The sequence below is a fragment of the Oryctolagus cuniculus genome, chromosome 9 (assembly GCF_964237555.1).
Source record: "Oryctolagus cuniculus chromosome 9, mOryCun1.1, whole genome shotgun sequence".
Classification (NCBI taxonomy): Eukaryota; Metazoa; Chordata; class Mammalia; order Lagomorpha; family Leporidae; genus Oryctolagus; species Oryctolagus cuniculus.
This window is the reverse complement of record NC_091440.1, coordinates 83,133,545-83,152,184: the sequence shown is the minus strand read 5'-3', so window position 1 is coordinate 83,152,184 and position 18,640 is coordinate 83,133,545. Positions and strand designations below refer to the sequence as shown.

Below are 18,640 nucleotides of genomic sequence, written 5' to 3'. Positions count from 1 at the left end.
AAGAGCAGGATTTCAGGAGAAAAACGTAGTAAACACTTGAATTTTAGATGCTTCAAATAAAAAAGAGTTCACAGTGCTTATAAGCACTATCATTATTTTTATCCTTTAAGTAATGCAAATCTTTATTTCATTTCTAATTTTATCCAGAAATAAAAACTTAATTCCTTACATAGTGTATCTCATCAATTTCAGTATTCAAGTATTCAAGTAATGCAAACCCGAGTATTTTCTTTTGTGGCAAGAACACGCTTATGGACTGAGCTTCAAAGACAGGGAGAAATTCATTTAAAATAACTGATACACTCTTTTTCCCAAGGACATAAGAGCTACGGCTTAATACTGTAATCACACAAATGATATGTAATAAGAGAAGGGGGAATAAAAGATGGTGCAATATAATCAATGTCTTCTTTTAAAAAGATTCAAAACCAGATTGCCTTAATATGTGGGTAGGTTCCCAGTAACAGGATATTCTGAAATCTAAGGAACTACAGAACAAAAACTAGAGTAAATTCAATTTCCCTGCTATTTTTCCATAAATGTTCCTATTGTTTACTTTGGATTTCCTTTGTACTTCTACTGGGAGATTTTCTGCCTTTACCTTCTTTCACAGTGAAGACCATGTTTCTGCATTTCTGTGTGTAGCACATCCTTAAGCATCTTCTGTAAGGCTGGATGAGTGATGGCAAATTCTTTCAATTTCTGTTTGTTGTGGAAGGTCTTTATTTAACCTTCACTCATAATTGAGAGCTTTGAAGGGTGCAGTATTCTGGGTTGACAATTTGTTTCTCTTAAGACTTGGAATATATCTCTCCATTCTCTCCTAGCCTGTAGGGTTTCTGATGAGAAGTAAGCTGTGAATCTAAGTGAAATCCTCTGAAACTAATCTGGCATTTCTCTCATGCACATTTTAGAATCTTTTCTTTATGTTTTACTGTGGAGAACTTGATTACAATGTGTTGTCATGAGGATCTTTCTGGTCATGTCTATTAGGAGTTCTATGTGCTTCCTGCACTTGGATGTCCCTTTATTTCTCCAAATTCGGGATGTTTTCTGTAATTATTTCACTAAAAAGGCCTTCTAATTCATTCTGTCTTTCCCTGCCTTCAGGAACTCCTAAGACTCATATGCTGGGTCATTTGACAGTATCCCATAAATGGCCAATGCTGTTTTTAGTTTTCCAATTTCTTCTTTTTTTTTTTTTCGGTATGACTGTAAAATTTCCAAAGATTTGTCTTTTAACTTGGATATTCTATCTTCTGCTTCACCAAATCTGTTGTTAAGGTTTTCTGCTGCATTTTTTATTTGATCTATTAAATTCTACATTTCCAATATTTCATTTTGATTTCTCTTTAAAATATCAATCTCATGGGAAAAATGCTTATTCTTGTCATATATGGATTTCTTTAATTTGTGGATTGGCTTCTGATTAATTCTAAGTAATTTTACAGTAAGTTTTTTGAACTGTTTCTGGCATTTCTTCAATCTCTTGATTTTCACATTCTAGATTTGAAGTGTTGGTGTGTTCCTTTGGAGCCTTCATGTTGTCTTCATTATTCTTGTTTCTTGAGATGCTGCATTTAGTTTTGGGCATTAGTGGAGATACTTGGTTTTTTTCTCCCCCTGTGATGGCTTTTATCTTTGGACTATGCCTCTGTGGGTTAGTGGAGTGTCTGCTCTTTCATTGAATACTCCAAGGTGTGTGCTGAGTGTCGTAAGGGAGCCCTGTTTAGTACTCCAGGGTGAGGAGAATATCCAAGGAAACACCCAAATTGGGCATGGTAAATCTCTTCTTCTTTTTTTAAACAGAGGGGAGAGTTAATCTGCTCTATAGGTGGTCTCACGCTCACCTCCACTCCTCCAAGGAGAACAATGCCTGGGCGCTAGCCCCAGTGAGTATAATATTCATTCTTATTGCCACAAGAATCACACAAAGGATCTGTGCAATCCTTGGTATGAGCACAAATCCCACAGCAATGAACCTCACTAGGGAATCAGTGAGCCCCAGGCATGTGGAGTCACCCACAGTGACTGCCCAAAGACCTAGCCACACCTTGTACCCTCACACGCAGCCACAGTGTCTTCACAGTCCCAGCACACAGGGCTCCCACAGTCACGAGCATCCAGCCCCCGTCAGTTCTCTCAGCCAGACTCAGGCGTCTTCTCTCAGCTGGGTGCTGGGCACATGGACACAGTCAGGAGCAGGTGTTATGTGTATCCAGAACAGCACCTGCTCTCTCTCAGTTACAGGACGCTGGTGCCGAGTGGTCAAGGGAGAGAAAAATGTATCCCCTTTTTTTCTCTCTAGGTTGGCAGCTACACCATCTCCCACAGGGCTCTGAGCCGGACTCATGCCAGGCTCTTCCCACAACTTTATCACCAGTGGCTTCATGTGCTGCAGTCTGGTCTGACCTCCCTGTCCGAAGCTGGTACTGAGGCTCTCAGCTGCTGGGGTCCTGAGTTGTGTGCTTCCACACTCCCCACATAGATCCACAGTGTCCTTCTAATTTGCATAGAGTTTCCTCTGCTGTTTTCTACCTAACTCTTCCCGGTATTTGGACTCTCTCCACTTTTTTTTTTTTTTTTAAAGTATCTTCCTCTAGATTAGAGCAGTAAGCTCCCTCCCTATTCTGCCATCTTGGTTGTCAGTATCTAAAACACATTTCAATGAACTTTTTGAAGACATACCTTTTAAATAAATCTGATGATATGAAGCGTAGAAGACGAGGGTAGGGAGAATGCTAAGAGGACAGGAAAGAACAAAACCAAACAGGGGACTCAGAGTTTGAGACAGGGGTAATTAATGGTAAGCTTGAAGAAATCCATTTTTACTTTTTACAAAAATGTCATCCTTTTTATCTACCCTCCAAATTTTACAGGACAAAGGAAAGTGGGTGCATGATTTTTGATCCATAGAAAGTGCATACTCAGAGAAGCTTACAAAGTCTATGCCTAGAGATAAATGCAAATCAAAGAGCCCATCTTTCCTTGAGCTTCTTTCCTGTGCATCCCTGGATACTGGGCCCCTCCTTGGACTGTCAGGGTTGGCTTGGCAGTGCAAGACTAGTGGCCCCACTTGGGTGATCACTGACATCATAAATAAGAGTGTTAATTGTTAAATTAATGACAGGATCACTGTAACTAACTTCCCATGTAGGACTTTTGTCCTCAATGAGTTGTATTATGAGAATTAACTGTAAAACTTGTTTTCAAACAGTTTTTTTGTTTGTGTGTGCACAAATTATTGAAATCTTTACTTAGTGTAGAGTTGGTCTTCTGTTTATAAAGTTAATTGAAAATTAATCTTGAGGTCAGTGCCGTGGCTCACTTGGTTAATCCTCCGCCTGCACCGCCAGCATCCCATGTGGTTGCCGGGTTCTAGTCCTGGTTGCTCCTCTTCCAGTCCAGCTCTCTGCTGTGGCCTGGGAAGGCAGTGGAGGATGGCCCAGGTGCTTGGGACCCTGCACCCACATGGGAGACCAGGAGGAAGCACCTGGCTCCTGGCTTCAGATCAGTGCAGCGCACCAGCTGTAGTGGCCATTTGGGGGGTGAACCAACGGAAGAAAGACCTTTGTCTCTCTGTCTCTCTCACTGTCTAACTCTGCCTGTCAGATAAAAAAAATTAAAAATTAATGGAGAATGAGAGAGGGAGGAGGAGGTGGGGGTAGGAATGGTGGTGGGAGGACAGGTATGGTGGGAAGAATCTCTGTATTCCTAAAGTTGTACTTATGAAATATACTTACTCCTTAAATAAAAGGTTTCTTTGTGAAAAAAAAATAAAAGTAATCTTTACGGAGGTATAATTCACAAAAAAGATCAGTTGCTCCAGCAAATTCATCTTAGAGGCAGCTAATGGCTACCTTCACACACATCCATTCTTGGGGGAAAGTGTTAGGATGAGCTCAGAATGGAAATAGGTCCAGCATTCTCTTTCCTGATAGGAACAACATCTCAAAGTCTAGGCTGATGCCTTGGTTTCTCTTTCCTGAAGGCTCAGAAATCTTCTTGGATGTTGAGCTAGAGTGGAGGACTGAGACCTGAAGAGGGGTGGAGACATGCTGCCTTTGCCTTCTCCCTCCCTCCTTCCAACATATATATCTTGAGTCCCCAGTATATGGCAGGTCACTGTCCTTGGTACTGAAGACAGTGATGTGAGCTGTAAAGTACACAAAGAAGTAGAATCCGAGGATATACAGCTGATTTCCACCTCCAGATTTGTTTAGTTTTTGTGAAGGAGCTGGATGTGATGGGGGGCACAGAATAACCTGTTGAGAAGTGGGTAACAAAGACCATTCTGATGAGATGACAAGAATGAAAGTGGCCTCTGTGTTCTGTCAGCTCCAGGAGAGTGGAGGCTTCCTTGTCTTCTGAATTAGCCTGTTATGGTTCCCTGGATACTGACAGAAAACACAGAGGCAAAGGACTCTAGTTCTCGCAACACAGCAGCAACATGAGCTTCCTGCTTGCATCAGTTTTTCTTGTCCCTGTGGGGGACTTCCCATGGGGGTGCTGTATGGATGTTGTACACCACATAGTGAGTTTGCATCACAGATGAGGAATGTGTGGCTTAGTAACCTCAGTCTTCTTAATGAGTTGTGGGAAAACTGGCCTAACTGCTGCCCAAAGAGAGATAAAAATCTCTCAAGTATAAGATACAGGAAGGAAATTTGCCTTAGGCTCAAGAATGCAGCACAGTGGTTACCTTCCAGAGGTCTTTGCATAGCAGGTGTTCTAGAAAAAGATGGCTTGGAGCAAAAGCCACCATTGCCTCTGCTTGTAAGACAGGCAAGAATCTGGAGAGAACTGTGGAAAATTGTCTCCCAATAATATGGTCGTGATCAGTGATGTTCTGCAGTGGGGCTACACATCCTGGTTCCCTCATTGGTGGGTGGGACGCCTGGCCATTTCCGGCCAATGAGTGATGAGCAGCCATTGCTAATGTGGAACACTCTAAGTCCTCTTTTCTCTGTGGTGCAATGGTTGTCATGTTAGAAATGTGGCTGTCAACTCAGCCTGCATCTTAAATCAGGACAGGGAGCAGAAATCTCAAGTGATCCATGATTTTGACATGTTTCTAAACAAGAATTAAACTTGCAGTTTAAGCTCAGAGTTGGCAAACAACACAGGCCAAATCTGCCCTGTAGTTTGTTCTTGTATGGCCCATGAGCCAAGGATGTTTTAAAAACGTTTTTAAAGGGTTGTTAAAAAAAACAGAGAAGAACAGGGGACAGAGATCTATGTGGCTGGTAGAGTCTGAAACAATAACTATTTGTTACTTAGATTTATCTAAGATTTATCTAGCCAGTCCTCTCTGATATGGAGAAAAACTGAGAAAATACATTATCAGGGAAACCAAGAGAAAAAAGTATTTGAAAAAGTGGTTAAAAAAGTGGTTAGTGTCAAAGGCCATTAAATTATTTACATAAGGTAAGTTTTAGAGAAAAAGCCACTGGATTTGACAACATGGAAGTTACTGGGAAATTGATAAGAGCAATTTCCTTTGCATGGTTGGGACAGAGAACCTCTCAAAGTGGAGCAGATGAGGAAGTCAAATCACAAAATAAATACAAGCATTTTAAGAAGAGAAAAACAGAGAAACGAAACAAGAGCTGGCATGGGCAGTGGAGGTGCAGGGGAGGCTGTTTTATAAGATGGGAGACACCACAGTGTATGGATACACTGATGGAAATGAACACTGATGGAGAAGGCAAGATAGACTGGAGCAGTGGGCTCCTGAAGGAGGCAGGAGTGGAAGGTATGTGCTGTGTTTTCAATCTGGATCCCCAATGGTTCCTGTCTGGAAGACTTGTTCCTAGTGCACTAATGAGGGAGGTGCTGGGACTTTGAAGAGGTGGCAGTGCTGCCCTTGGAAGAGATTAAGGTAGTTCTTTGGAACCTTGGTTAGTACACCCAAGAATGAGTTGTTATAAAAGGGTGACCTTGACCCTGTCCAACCCTCTGACTTCCTATTTCACCATGTGACTTTTCCTTCTCACATGTGCCATCTGTCACGATGTGATGCAGCCATGGGGCTCCCCCCCCAGAGCTGGCAGTGTGCTGTTTGAACTTTCAGCCTCCAAACCTCTGAGCTAAATAACTCTCTCTCTTCTTTATGCATTCCCCAGACTCAGGCATCTCGTTATAGCAGTGGAATACAGAATAAGGCAGAAGGGATATGAGCATGATGATAGGAAGAGCCATGGCTAGAGGGAAGGAAGGGCCTTCCTCCTGTTGTTGCAGCAGAAGAAAATTATGTCTGCCTGTGCAAGAGGACCTGCGGGTTTGGTGGATGTCCTCTATTTTTCAGTAAATTTTCAGGCAAATTAGGGATGGAACAGGGGGATCTAAAAGAAGATGTGGGAGATTTGAGGAGAGAAAAGGAAGTTGGAACTCCTCAGAGTGAGGGAAACAGTGGAACTGGCAGAAATGTTGAATGGCTGGCTGGCGCCGCGGCTCAATAAGCTAATCCTCCGCCTGCGGCGCCGGCACACCAGGTTCTAGTCCTGGTTGGGGCGCCGGATTCTGTCCCGGTCACTCCTCTTCCAGTCCAGCTCTCTGCTGTGGCCCGGGAGTGCAGTGGAGGATGGCCCAAGTGCTTGGGCCCTGCACCCACATGAGGAGGAAGCACCTGGCTCCTGGCTTCGGATCAGCGTGGTGTGCTGGCCGCAGCGCGCCAGCTGCAGAGGCCATTGCAGGGTGAACCAACGGAAAAGGAAGACCTTTCTCTCTGTCTCTCTCACTCTCCACTCTGCCTGTCAAAAAAAAAAAAAAAAAAAAAAAAGAAGAAGTGTTGAATGGCTTTTGGAGATTATGGTCATTGATTTAAACCCCGTGTATTCGTTTGGCTTTGTGACAGCCTGCAAGTCTTAGTGTTGGAAGCCACGTTTGTAGAGAAGGCAAACCTCTGAGTTCAGATGGTTGGTGTGAGGCCATTTGAGTGCAGTGGAGAGTGGAGTGGCTGAGTTCCTGAGGGTGTTTTGAGGGCCTCTCTGAGGGATATCTGCACCAAGAACCTGACTTGGCATTGTAGTAACAGAGGCTGGGTCTTGGGGGCAGAACACCTGTGGTGAAGCCCAAGCTCTGCCTTGTGTAGACCTCAGCTAAGTTCCCCAGCTGCGTTTATAGAACAAGGCTGGGTTGAAGTCACCTTGTGTGGTGGTTGTGAAAATTAAGTGAGTTATTCTAGTAAAACTTTAACACAAGAGTCCAGTACATAGGACGTGCTTTCAATTACCCCAGCATCTAGATAAATACTTTGATGCTTTGGGTAAGCTAGGAGCCAGATTAAAAGTCAGTTTTCCAAGCTGTGCATGGGGACAGGGACAGCGAGCTACCTTATCCTATTTCTTCTCGTCTTTCTTCCTTTGGAGCATAAGAGTGGTGCAAACATGCTGAGAAGGGGCCGGCACCGTGGTATAGTGGGCTAAGCTTCTGCCTGTGGCATCAGCATCCCATATGGGCACCAATTCTGTTCTGGCTGTTCCACTTCTGATCCAGCTCTCTGCTATGGCCTGGGAAAGCAGTAGAAGATGGCCCAAGTGCTTGAGTCCCTGCCCCCATGTGGGAGACCTGGAAGAAGCTCCTGGCTCCTGGCTTCAGATTGGTGCATCTCCAGCTGTTGCTGCCATTTGGGGAGTGAACCAGTGGATGGAAGACCTTTTTCTCTATCTCTCCTTTTCTCTGTCTGTAACTCTGCCTCTCAAATAAATAAAGTCTCAAAAAAAGAGTGGTGCAAACATGCTGAGAAATGTAGGTGCTCCCTCAGGTTCACCTGTATTTAAATTTGTAACCATTTTAAGGTGTTACAGGATAGAGTGCTGTGAATCTGGCACAATAAAGTGATCATTTGCAAGCATTTTATTGGGAAGCAGGCTCTGGAGATACAATGTGTGGGGAGGCTTGGTAAGGTGCCTCACTAGAGGCATTGTGCAGCACATCTGGCTGAAGTGAGTGCTGGGGAAAGACTGCCCACTGACACAGCGGGAAAGGGATCCTGCCCACGCAGTTGTCTAATGAGATGACTCTATCACAGGCAGGAGCGAGAGTCCCTTTCTCCTGGAATGTCCCTCCAGAACTCTCTCCTGATAGGAGAAATCCTGAAAAGGCCTAGCTCTCATGTGGCAGAGCAGGCAATGAAGGGTGGATGTGGTCTGAAGGGTTAGCAGTTCATAACTGGCACTGTGTCCAAAGCCTTTGGGGCACCATCAACATGAATAGTATGAGTCCAATCATAGCCAGTAAGTGTCACATTAACAGCTGTCAGATTTTTTTTTTTTTTGTATCTGGAAACCAAAGCTAAGCAGCTTACTCTAAAGTTCAGCTGTCAAGATCAATGTCTGGGGCGAGGAAGCAAACACTAGGTAACTGTAGGGGAGATCAGTGCCAAAGTGTTAAACATCAAAATTCTGTCCTTAGTATTAGCCCTTGAGCTTTCCGTTTGAGTCATTGTTCTAGGCTTTTCTTAAAGAAACAAAGTTTCAGAATAGGTATTCTGTTTTCCTAAGACTGATCAAATGCTAGTTACCAGGATCTCCTCGTCTGGCAACCTGTCCAGTATGAATTCATATCTACTTTGCTTCCTCTAATCTCCTAGCCAGATATGGCTCCAGACAAAATAGGTTTGTCTCTTTCTAGGGTTGTCCCTGAAAAAAATCATTTATCAGGGGCCCAATCTAGCTAAGCAATTTGATTAAAAAATGCATTACATGTGGATGGCATTGTGGTGCAGTGGGTTAAGCTATTGCCTGCTACACTGGCATCCCATTTGGCTGCTGGTTTGAGTCCTGGCTGCTCCACTTCTGATCTAGCCCCTTGCTATTGTGCCTAGGAAAGCAGCAGAATATGGCCCAAGTCCTTGGATCTTTGGTACACATGTGGGAAACCTGGATGGAGTTCTAGGCTCTTGGCTTCAGCTTGGCCCAGCCTTTGCTGTTGTGGCCATTTGGGGTGTGAAGCAGAGGATGGATGATTTCTCTTTCTCTCTCTCTCTCTCTGCATCTCTGATTATGCTTTTCATATAAATAAAATTTTTAAAAAAGCATCATACAATTCATGGGCCTATGTTGATTTGTTGTGATTTATCAATGAAGATCTAGACTGATGGGTAGAGAAGAAGCACTTATAAATTTATATTCCAATCAGGGTGTGTGAAGATCCTTTGTCCTGTTTCCAATGTCAGCACCACTCTGGCTGCCCAATGTCATGTAATCATGAGAGAGAAGTACTATACTAACCAGTGCACATAACCCGGGCTCCAGGTCACCTGGCCTTCTTCCTGGAACTGGGTCCCCTTATGAGGTTCTTTTTTTCTGTAAGATTTATTTATTTATTTATTTATTATGAAAGTCAGAGTTACAGAGAGAGAAGAGAAGCGGGGGTGGTGGTGGTGGTGGTGGTCTTCCATCCACTTGTTCACTCTGCAATTGGCTGCAACAGCTGGAGCTGTGCTGATCCAAAGCCAAGAGCCAGGAACTTCCTCAGGGTCTCCCACATGGGTGCAGGGGCCCAAGGACTTGGGCCATCTTCTACTGCTTTCCCAGGCCATAGCAGAGAGCTGTATCAGAAGTGGAGCAGCCAGGTCTTGAACCGGCACCCATATGGGATGCTGGCACTGCAGGCAGTGGCTTTACCCACTACACCACAGTACCGGCCCTCCCTCATGGGGTTCTAAGATGACTCCATCCATGTGACTTCTAACCTCCACTTGGCTTTCGGTCTACCCCACATTTGAAACAGAGGGCTAGGAGAATGGTCTCATGAGATGCAATGAAGACCAAGCCCAGAGAGGCCATGTCTGGGCTCTGGACATCCCAGCAGGGTGTGGCTGGCCATAGCAGGTCCAGAACTCAGGGTGTGATTACCTTTGTGCAAGGTGTTCATTCCAAATGCTGTGTTCTACTTCCCTGATCTAAGAGCAGTGTTGCCTCTTCCCACATCTGCCTCACTGAAACTTGAACCAAAGAAACCACTTATTCAGTATTTTTATTATAACTGAAGATGTGCAAAGCAGTTAAGCCACAGTCCATCACTCAGTAAGTTGGCAGTGTGGCCTGGCTCTGAACTCTAGTCCTGGAGTCAGTTCCTATTCCTTCATGCTGCTGTGCTTCTGTTTGCTGTGCCCTTGCCCCTCCTGGACATTTAGCACATACCATCCCCTGGTGTTATAGAATGAGTGTGTTCCCCCCAGATTCTTGTGGTGAGGCCTTAAACCCCAGTGTGGCTGTGTTTGGAGATAGGCCTCTAAGGAAGTAACTAAGGTTAAATGAGAGCACAAAGGTGAGACCCTGTCTGATAGGGTTAGTGTCCTGGGGGAGGGGATACCAGAGAGATGTTTCTATTGTGTGAGTGCTGAAAGATGGGGGGCATCCTCGAGCCAGGAAGAGAGCTCTTACCAGAAGTCACATGTCCTGGTACCTTGATCTTGAACTTCTACCCCCCAGAACTGTAAGCAAACATTTTTGTTTTTTGAGCCCCATAACCTATGGTTTTCTTAAAGCAATCTGAGCTAATTGATACACGTGGCTTCCCAGGGAATGCTCGTCCCTCTTGCAAACCCCCTTCTAAACGTCTCTTTGCAAATCTCCTCCAAGTTCTACCTCTTTGTCATCTCAAACCTTCAGAAACTTGCTTGTGCAAGGACCCGAAACAAAACCCTGCAGTAATGGTTGGTATGTGATTCATTCTAAAAGTAGTTGTCTCTGATCAGGGGCACCTCTGAATAGCTCCTGAATTCCAAAGAATGATTCTGGCAATGGTTCTTCAATGCACTGGGACAGGCAGGCAGGGGGACTCAAATGGTGCTCACGTAGGCTGTCAGGTGCCCTTCAGTCTCCCAGGAAGGCAGCTGTGCTCTCACAGAAGTGGCACCAACCTCAGTCTTCACTTGCACTGTCCTTTCACTTGCATTGTTCAGCCAGAGGATACTGATTTCCACAGGACACATGGAAAATTTTCGAAAAAAAATTTTTAATGTAATATAGGTGAAAGGAGGAGACAATCATCAAGAGGTATTGCTTTTTTAAAAAATATTTACCTTTTTTTTTCTCACAGAATCCTTTTATTTAAGGTATACAAACTTCATTCATTTCATATATACAACTCTAGGAACATAGTGGTTCTTCCTACCATACCCACCTTCCCACCCTTCAGCCTTTTCCCTCTCCTATTCCTATTCTTATTTTTTACTAGCATCTATTTTCAATTAACTTCATACACAGAAAATTAACTCTCTACTAAGTAAAGAGTTCAACAAATAGTATATAAAAACAACTGTTCTTCAACAGTCAAGACAAGGGCTGTTCAGAGTTATCACATCTTAAAGCATCAATTTCACGTCTATGGATTACCTTTTAGGTACTCCATTAATTACCACAGATCAGGGAGAACATATGCTGTTTTCCTTTGGGGACTGGCTTATTTCACTAAATATGATGTTTTCCAGTTTCATCCATATTGTTGCAAATGACAGGATTTCATATTTTTTACTGATATGTAGTATTCCACGGCGTACATATCCCATAATTTCTTAGTATATTCTTCAGTTGACAGGCATTCGGGTTGGTTCCATATCTTAGCTATTGTGAATTGAGCTGCAATAAACATGGGGGTACAGACAACTCTTTCATATGCTAATTTCATTTCACTTGAGTAGATTCCCAAGAGTGGGACAGCTGAGTCATATGGGAGGTCTATATTTAGATTTCTGAGGTATCTCCATACTATCTTCCACAGTGGCTTTGCCAGTTTACATTCCCGCCAACAGTGGATTAGGGTACCTTTTTCTCCACATACTCACCAGCATTTGTTGTTCGTTGATTTCTGTATGAAAGCCATTCTAATGGGGGTGAGGTGAAACCTCATTGTGGTTTTGATTTGCATTTCTCTGATGGCTAGTGATCCTGAACATTTTTTCATGTGTCTGTTGGCCATTTGGATATCCTCTGCTGAAAAACACCTGTATAAGTCCTTTTCTTATTCCTTTTTTTTTTTTTTTGAAAGGATGAGAGAGAACAACTTCCCTGCTTTCTTTTTTTTAATATTTATTTGAAAGGCAGAGTTACAGAGAGGCAGAGAGAGAGAGAGAGAGAATCTTGCATCTGTCGGTTCACTCCCCAAATGGCTTCAACAGCTGGAGCTGGGCCAATCCAAAGCCAGGAGCCCAGAGCTTCTTCTAGGTCTACCACATGGTTGCAGGGACCCAAGGACTTGGACTGTCTTCTGCTGCTTTTCCAGGCCAGTTAGTAGGGAGCTGGATCAGAAGTGGAGCAGCCAGGATTTGAACTGGCATTCATATGGGATGCCAGCAAGGCAGATGGTGGCTTTACCCACTACACCACAGAGAGCACCTTTATCAGTTGCATAGTTTGCAAATAATTTCTCTCATTCTTTCGGTTAACTCTTCACATTGCTGAATATTTCTTTTGCAGTACAGAGCTTCTCAATTTGATATAATCCCATTTGTTAATTTTGGCTTTGATTGCCTGTGCCTCTGGGATCTTTTCCAATGACTCTTTGCCAGTGTCTTTACAGCGTTTCCCCAATGTTTTGTAATAATTGAATGGTATCAGGTCATAGATTTAGGTTTCTGATCCATTTTGAGAAGATTTTTGTGTAAGCTGAAAGGTAGAAATCTTGCCTCCTACTTCTGCATGTGGAGATCCAGTTTTCCAAGCACTATTTATTGAAGAGACTCTCCTTGCTTCAGGGACTGATTTTAGCTCCCTTGTCAAGTATTCCCTCCCTTTCAATTGTTTTGATAGCTTGAAAGAATTGGAGTTAGTTCTTATTTAAATGTCTGGTAGAACTCAGTAGTGTGGCCACCTAGTCCTAGGCTTTACAATGCTGGAAGGGCCTTTATTACTGACTCAATTTCATCTTGGTTATTTGTCTGTTTAGGTTTTCTGTGTCTTTACGGCTCAATTTAGGTAGGTTTTATGTGTTTAGGAATCTATCCATTTCTTCTAGGTTTCCCGATTTGTTGGCACACAGCTCTTTGCAGTAATTCCTGATGATTCCTTTTATGCCTGTGATATCTGTTGTTACATTACCTTTTTCATCTCTAACTATTAATTTGGGTCTTCTCTCTTCTTCTTCTTCTTTTTTTTTTTTTTGGTTAGGTCCATTTTGTGTATTTTTTAAAAAAACAGCTCTTTGTTTTGCTGGTCTTTTGTATTGTATTTTTAGTTTCAATTTTGTTTATTTATTCTCTAATTTTAATTATTCCTTTTCTCCTACTAGTTTTGATTTGGTTTGCTGTTGTTTTTCTAGATTGTTGAGATGCATTGATAGCTCACTTATTTGATGCCTTTCCAATTTCTTGATGTAGGCACCAATTGCTACAAACTTTCTTCTTAACATTGCTTTTGCTGTATCCCGTAAGTTTTGATATGTTGTATTGTCATCTTCATTTATTTCCAGAAATTTTTTGATTTCTTCTATGAAACCCTGTTCATTCAGGAGCATGTTGTTCAGTCTCCATGTGTTTGCATATGCTTTAGGGATTCCTGAGTTGCTGATTTCCAGCTTCACTCCACTGTGGTATGATTTTGATTTTTTTGAATTTGCTGAATCTTGCTTTGTGGCCTAGCATCTGGTCAATCCTAGAGAAAGCTCCATGCACTGCTGAGAAGAATGTATATTCTGCAGCTGTAGGATGGAAAGTTCTGTAGATACCTGTTAGGTCCATTTGGTCCATGGTATCAATTAATTCTGTTGTTTCCTTGCGATTTTTGTCTGGATGATCTGTCCATTGCTGGGAGTGGGGGATTGAAGTCCCCCATTACTATTGTATTGGAGTCTGTATCTCCCTTTAGATTCCTTAACATTTTTTTAAATAGCCAGATGCTCTGAATTAGGTGCATATATATTTATAATGGTTACATCTTCCTGTTGAATTGATCCCTTAATCATTATAGTGCCCTTCTTTGTCTCTTTTAACAGTTTTTGTGTTAAAGTCTATTTTGTCTAATATTAGAATGGCTACACCAGCTCTTTTTTGGTTCCTGTTGTCATGGAATATCTTTCCATCCTTTCATGTTCAGTCTGCGTGTATCTTTGTTGGTGAGATATGTTTCTTGTAGGCAACAAATGGATGGGTTTTGGCATCGAGGGCTGGCATTGAGGCAAAGCAGGCTAAGCTGCTCTTGTGAAACCAGCATCCCCTCTGGGCAATGGTTCAAGTCCCAACTGCTCCTCTTCTGATCCAGCTCCCTGCCAATACACCTGGGAAATCAGTGGAAGGTGGCCCAAATGTTTGGGCCCCTGCCACCCATGTAGGAGATTCAGATGGAATTCCAGGCTCTTGGTTTTGTCCTGGGCCAGCCTGACTATTCTGGTTATTTGTGGAGCGAACTATGGATGGAAAATCTCTTTTCCTTTCTTTGTCTTTCCCTCTCTGTCAGTAATGCTGCCTTTCAAACAAATAGATAAATAATTTTAAAAAATAAACAACCAAGAAACAAAACAATTCTTGGGTGGTATACAACCTATATAGAAATAAGATATATGACAACTGAAGAGCAGAGTGAGTCAACGGAGCTGTATGGTAAGATTTCTGCATTATTCATGACGCAGGAAAGTACTAATTTGTGGTAGTTGTAAATAAATTAGAATACATATTCTAATTGCTAAAGTAGTCTCAAGATAAAAAGTAAAACTAAAAAGTTAATAGAGGAGATGAAGTAGAAAATTAAAATATATTATAGAGGCTGGCACTGTCGCATAGCGAGTAAAGCTGGTGTCTGCCGGTATCCCATATGCACACCAGACCCGGCTGCTCCACTTCCGATTCAGCTCTGCTATGGCCTGGGAAAGCAGCAGAAGATGGCCCAAGTCTTTGGGCCCCTGCACCTGCATGGGAGACCCTGAAGAAGCTTCTGGCTCTTGGCTCTGGATTGGCCCAGCTCTAGCCGTTGCGGCTATATGGGAGGTGAACTAGGGAATGGAGGATTCTCTCTCTCTCTCTCTGTCTCTCTGCCTCTGCCTCTGCCTCTCTGTGAGGAATCCCACAGGAGTCCCAAAAATAGAGTCACAGATCACTGCTTACCTGACCAGCAGGAGGAGGTGAACTGTGGAAACTCCACAGAAAAGCCTAGAGTCAAAAACTGCCACTATCCACAAAGTGAAAGTAAAGAAAAATGGAGTCACTCATGCTAAGCCAGGAGCTGATGACATCACTTATGTCAAACTCAGTGCTTGCCAGAAAGATGCTCTTCATCACACTGAACAGACATCCCTGGGCAGTCCAGTAATGTGTGTGCTACAGACGATAACCTCGAGTTACCTTCCTACTCGCATGATGATTGGATGCACCCTGAAAATGAGCTGGAGACACCCTGTCCTAGGCATTGGATTGGTGGCACCCCGGGAAACTCGGAGAGGGAGCACAGCTGACTGGTGACACCCAGACCCCTACTGGAGACTCCCCCTTCAGAGTGACGAGAATAAAAGGAGAGCCTTTTGCTCTGCTCTCCATCCTCTCGAGGATCATGGCCCCATGTGTGTGAATCTCTGGATCTCCACACATCTGGAGCTGAAGAGGCAGCCCATTACTCTGTGAGGAGCAGGTAACGGCACAAGCTGACCACGGATCAAGCTCCTGGTCTCCTGGTGTGTGTGAACCTCTGGATCTCCATACATTTGGAGCCGAAGAGCCAGCTCGCTAGCCCCCTTGCTAAGCGACACAAGGCGACTACAGGATCAAACTCCAGTGGAGCTGGCACCTCTCCACCTCCTGGACATTGTGTCAGCCTGTTGCCAGACCTGACTGCAGAGCCAGACCAGGCCTCTCAGTAGGGGACCTCTCCAACTCCCCGCCTTGCTGTCCGCCTGGGAACTCTGAGCCCACTGCCCAGTGACAGCCATCTCATGACTCCCTGCCCGTGTCTAATCCGAGATCTGTGGATCTCTGCCGAGACGTTGAGATCTGGACCTTAAACACTAACTCTTTTCGTGACCACGATATGAACCTTGAGAATGCAGCCTTTATAAGTAACATTAGCCTTGTGTTATAGGAATATGATTTGACCCTATGGCTAAAAATAATGTTAGATACCTTGCTGTAAGTATACTATTATAATTGGATAGCCCTCAAAGTTACTTTAACACTGTATACTGTGATCTGTGGATTAATGAATAAGCTCAAGTAGTATTATTGATATTGATGTTAATGGTATTAGTGTTAAGACTGATATTAATGGTATTAGTGTTAAGATTTAGTTCCAGTAATTCTTTAGTATTGCCATTAATAGTGTTATGATAATAGTGGAGTTATGTTGTTAAGTGTTAGTAGTTGAATCAAGTGCTACTGGTTAAGTATTGTTATAGTAGTTAAATATACTGATAGTGATAAGTACATTGATACTGAGGAGTGTGTTAACAGCGATACTGATAAGTGTATTGACCTTAATAAGCATATTGATGAGTAGTGAGATATAACCCCTGATGTGTAAGCAATGAAGTCTTTCATTGAAGGGCAGTCTTGTGTCCTTGTGTTCCTTTCTTCCCCATGCTTTGACGCGTCGCCCTCAAGCCCTGTCGAGCTGCATGACAGCAGGCGCTCACGACACTCGACACTCTCCCTCTCAGTAACTCCACCTTTCTAATAAATAAAAAATATATATTACCCAAAATAAATCAGAAAAGACACGTAAACAAAGATCAGATGTGACAAATAGGAACTATATCAGAAGACTTAAAGCCAACTATATCAATAATTATTTTAAATGCAAAGTTATTAAAACACATCCATTAGAAGATATATATTGTCACATAGGATTAAAAATAAGCTTCCAATTTTCTGTTGCTTGAAAGATTACATTTTAAATATAAGAATCCAGAATAAGTTGAAATTAAAAGAATGGGTAAAATATGCCATGCACATACGTGCCAATGAAATAAAAACCTTGTTTGCTATGTGAATAACAACAAAACAACTTTAAGGCAAAAACATACTGAAGGGAATATTTTATGACTTTTGGCAGTCTTTTTTTTTAAATCTAAACATCCATCTTTTTTTTTTAAAGATTTATTTATTTTGAAAGTCAGAGTTACACAGAGAGAGGAGAGGCAGAGAGAAGTCTTCCATCTGATGGTTCACTCCCCAGTTGGCCTTAACAGCCAGACCTGCGCCGATCCAAAGCCAGGAGCCAGGAGCTTTCTCTGGGTCTCCCACGCGGGTGCAGGGGCCCAAGCACGTGGGACATCGTCTACTGCTTTCCCAGGCCATAGCAGAGAGCTGGATAGGAAGAGGAGCAGCTGGGTCTCGAACCGACGCTCATATGGGATGCCAGCGCTTCAGGCCAGGGCGTTAACCCAGTGCGCCACAGCACCGGCCCCAGACTTTTGGCAATCTTAAAGGTGGACATACTATCCTAATTTCGAGTGCATCATATTAATAGCTTCAAAATATACAAAAGAAAATTAACAAAATTAAAGGAAAAATAGACAAATATACAGTCCTGGCTGGAAATTTTAAAAATCATTTTACTAGCAGACAAAAAAGAGTGAGTTAACAAAACTACTACAGCCTTTTTAGAACCCCACAACCACCAACAGCAGAATACAGTTTTTTTTTTTTCAAGTGTATATGAAACATTAGCCAATATACACCACAACAGACCCAGATGTTAAGAAATTGACTAGGTAATCAAATGCAAGAAACTAAGTTACAATGATTTCCCCCAGGTGTTTAAGAATACAATATCACATAGAAGTTGATGTTACATAAACTCAGAACATAGTGAAAAAGGAAATATTTCCCAACTTGATGTATGAGGCCAGAATTTTCTTGGTACCGAAACCTGACAAATCTAAGGAAATTACAGAATAATGTCTTTCATGAACATAAAGACAATAATCTGAATCAAGATGAAATTCAGCATTATGTAGAGAGGATACCCATAAAAAGTAAACCGTGACTAAGTGGATTTATCCTAAGGATGCAAGGTTGGTATAACTTTAAAAAATTCAAGTAATTCACCTCATTAACAGAACAAAAGAAAAACAGGTGATCTTTCTAAGCAGTTGCAAAGAAAGAATAAAGCATTTGATAGAATTCAATAGCCAATCATGAGAAAACACTCTCAGAAACCTGATAAGGGAAGTTAAATTTATCAGTACAATAAAGGCCATCTAGAAAGTACGCCCAGCTGTCACAGTACTTGAATGGTGCTGTATTGAATTATTTCTCCCCTAAGTTTGGGGGAATGGTGAGGCTGTTAACCATCACTACTTTCTGTTCCATATTGTTGATTCCAGTTAAGAGCAAGAGGCAAAGAAATACATAAAAAGAAGGCAGTAGAACTAAATTCACAGATAACTTGATTGCATACAGTGAAAATAAATGAAAATCTTTGAATTTTTTAAGATCACTCACTATAAGACATAAAAATTAGTGGCATTTCTACTTATCGGCAACAAAGACTTGGAAAATATAACTAGGAAAATAATGTCATTTACAATGACTTAAGAATATGAAATACCAATACCAAGGGAGTAAATCTTACATATACCACCCCAAATGAATTTACAAAATAATTATGTGAACCGGCAGGGTGTAGGAAATGTCCACATAAAACCTGTGCAATCACTTGGTCTGGCCCTGCCAATGCACCTGCATGCAGGACCTCAAGTTTCACAAATC

The 18,640-nt window shown here is 42.5% G+C and overlaps 1 protein-coding gene across 1 annotated transcript in view; it reads left to right on the top strand.

Annotated features, from left to right (window-relative positions):
* The window catches only part of B3GLCT (beta 3-glucosyltransferase), a 263,730-nt gene that overhangs the window by 180,253 nt on the left and 64,837 nt on the right, over positions 1-18,640 (top strand). The gene's annotated exons all lie outside the window — the stretch shown is intronic.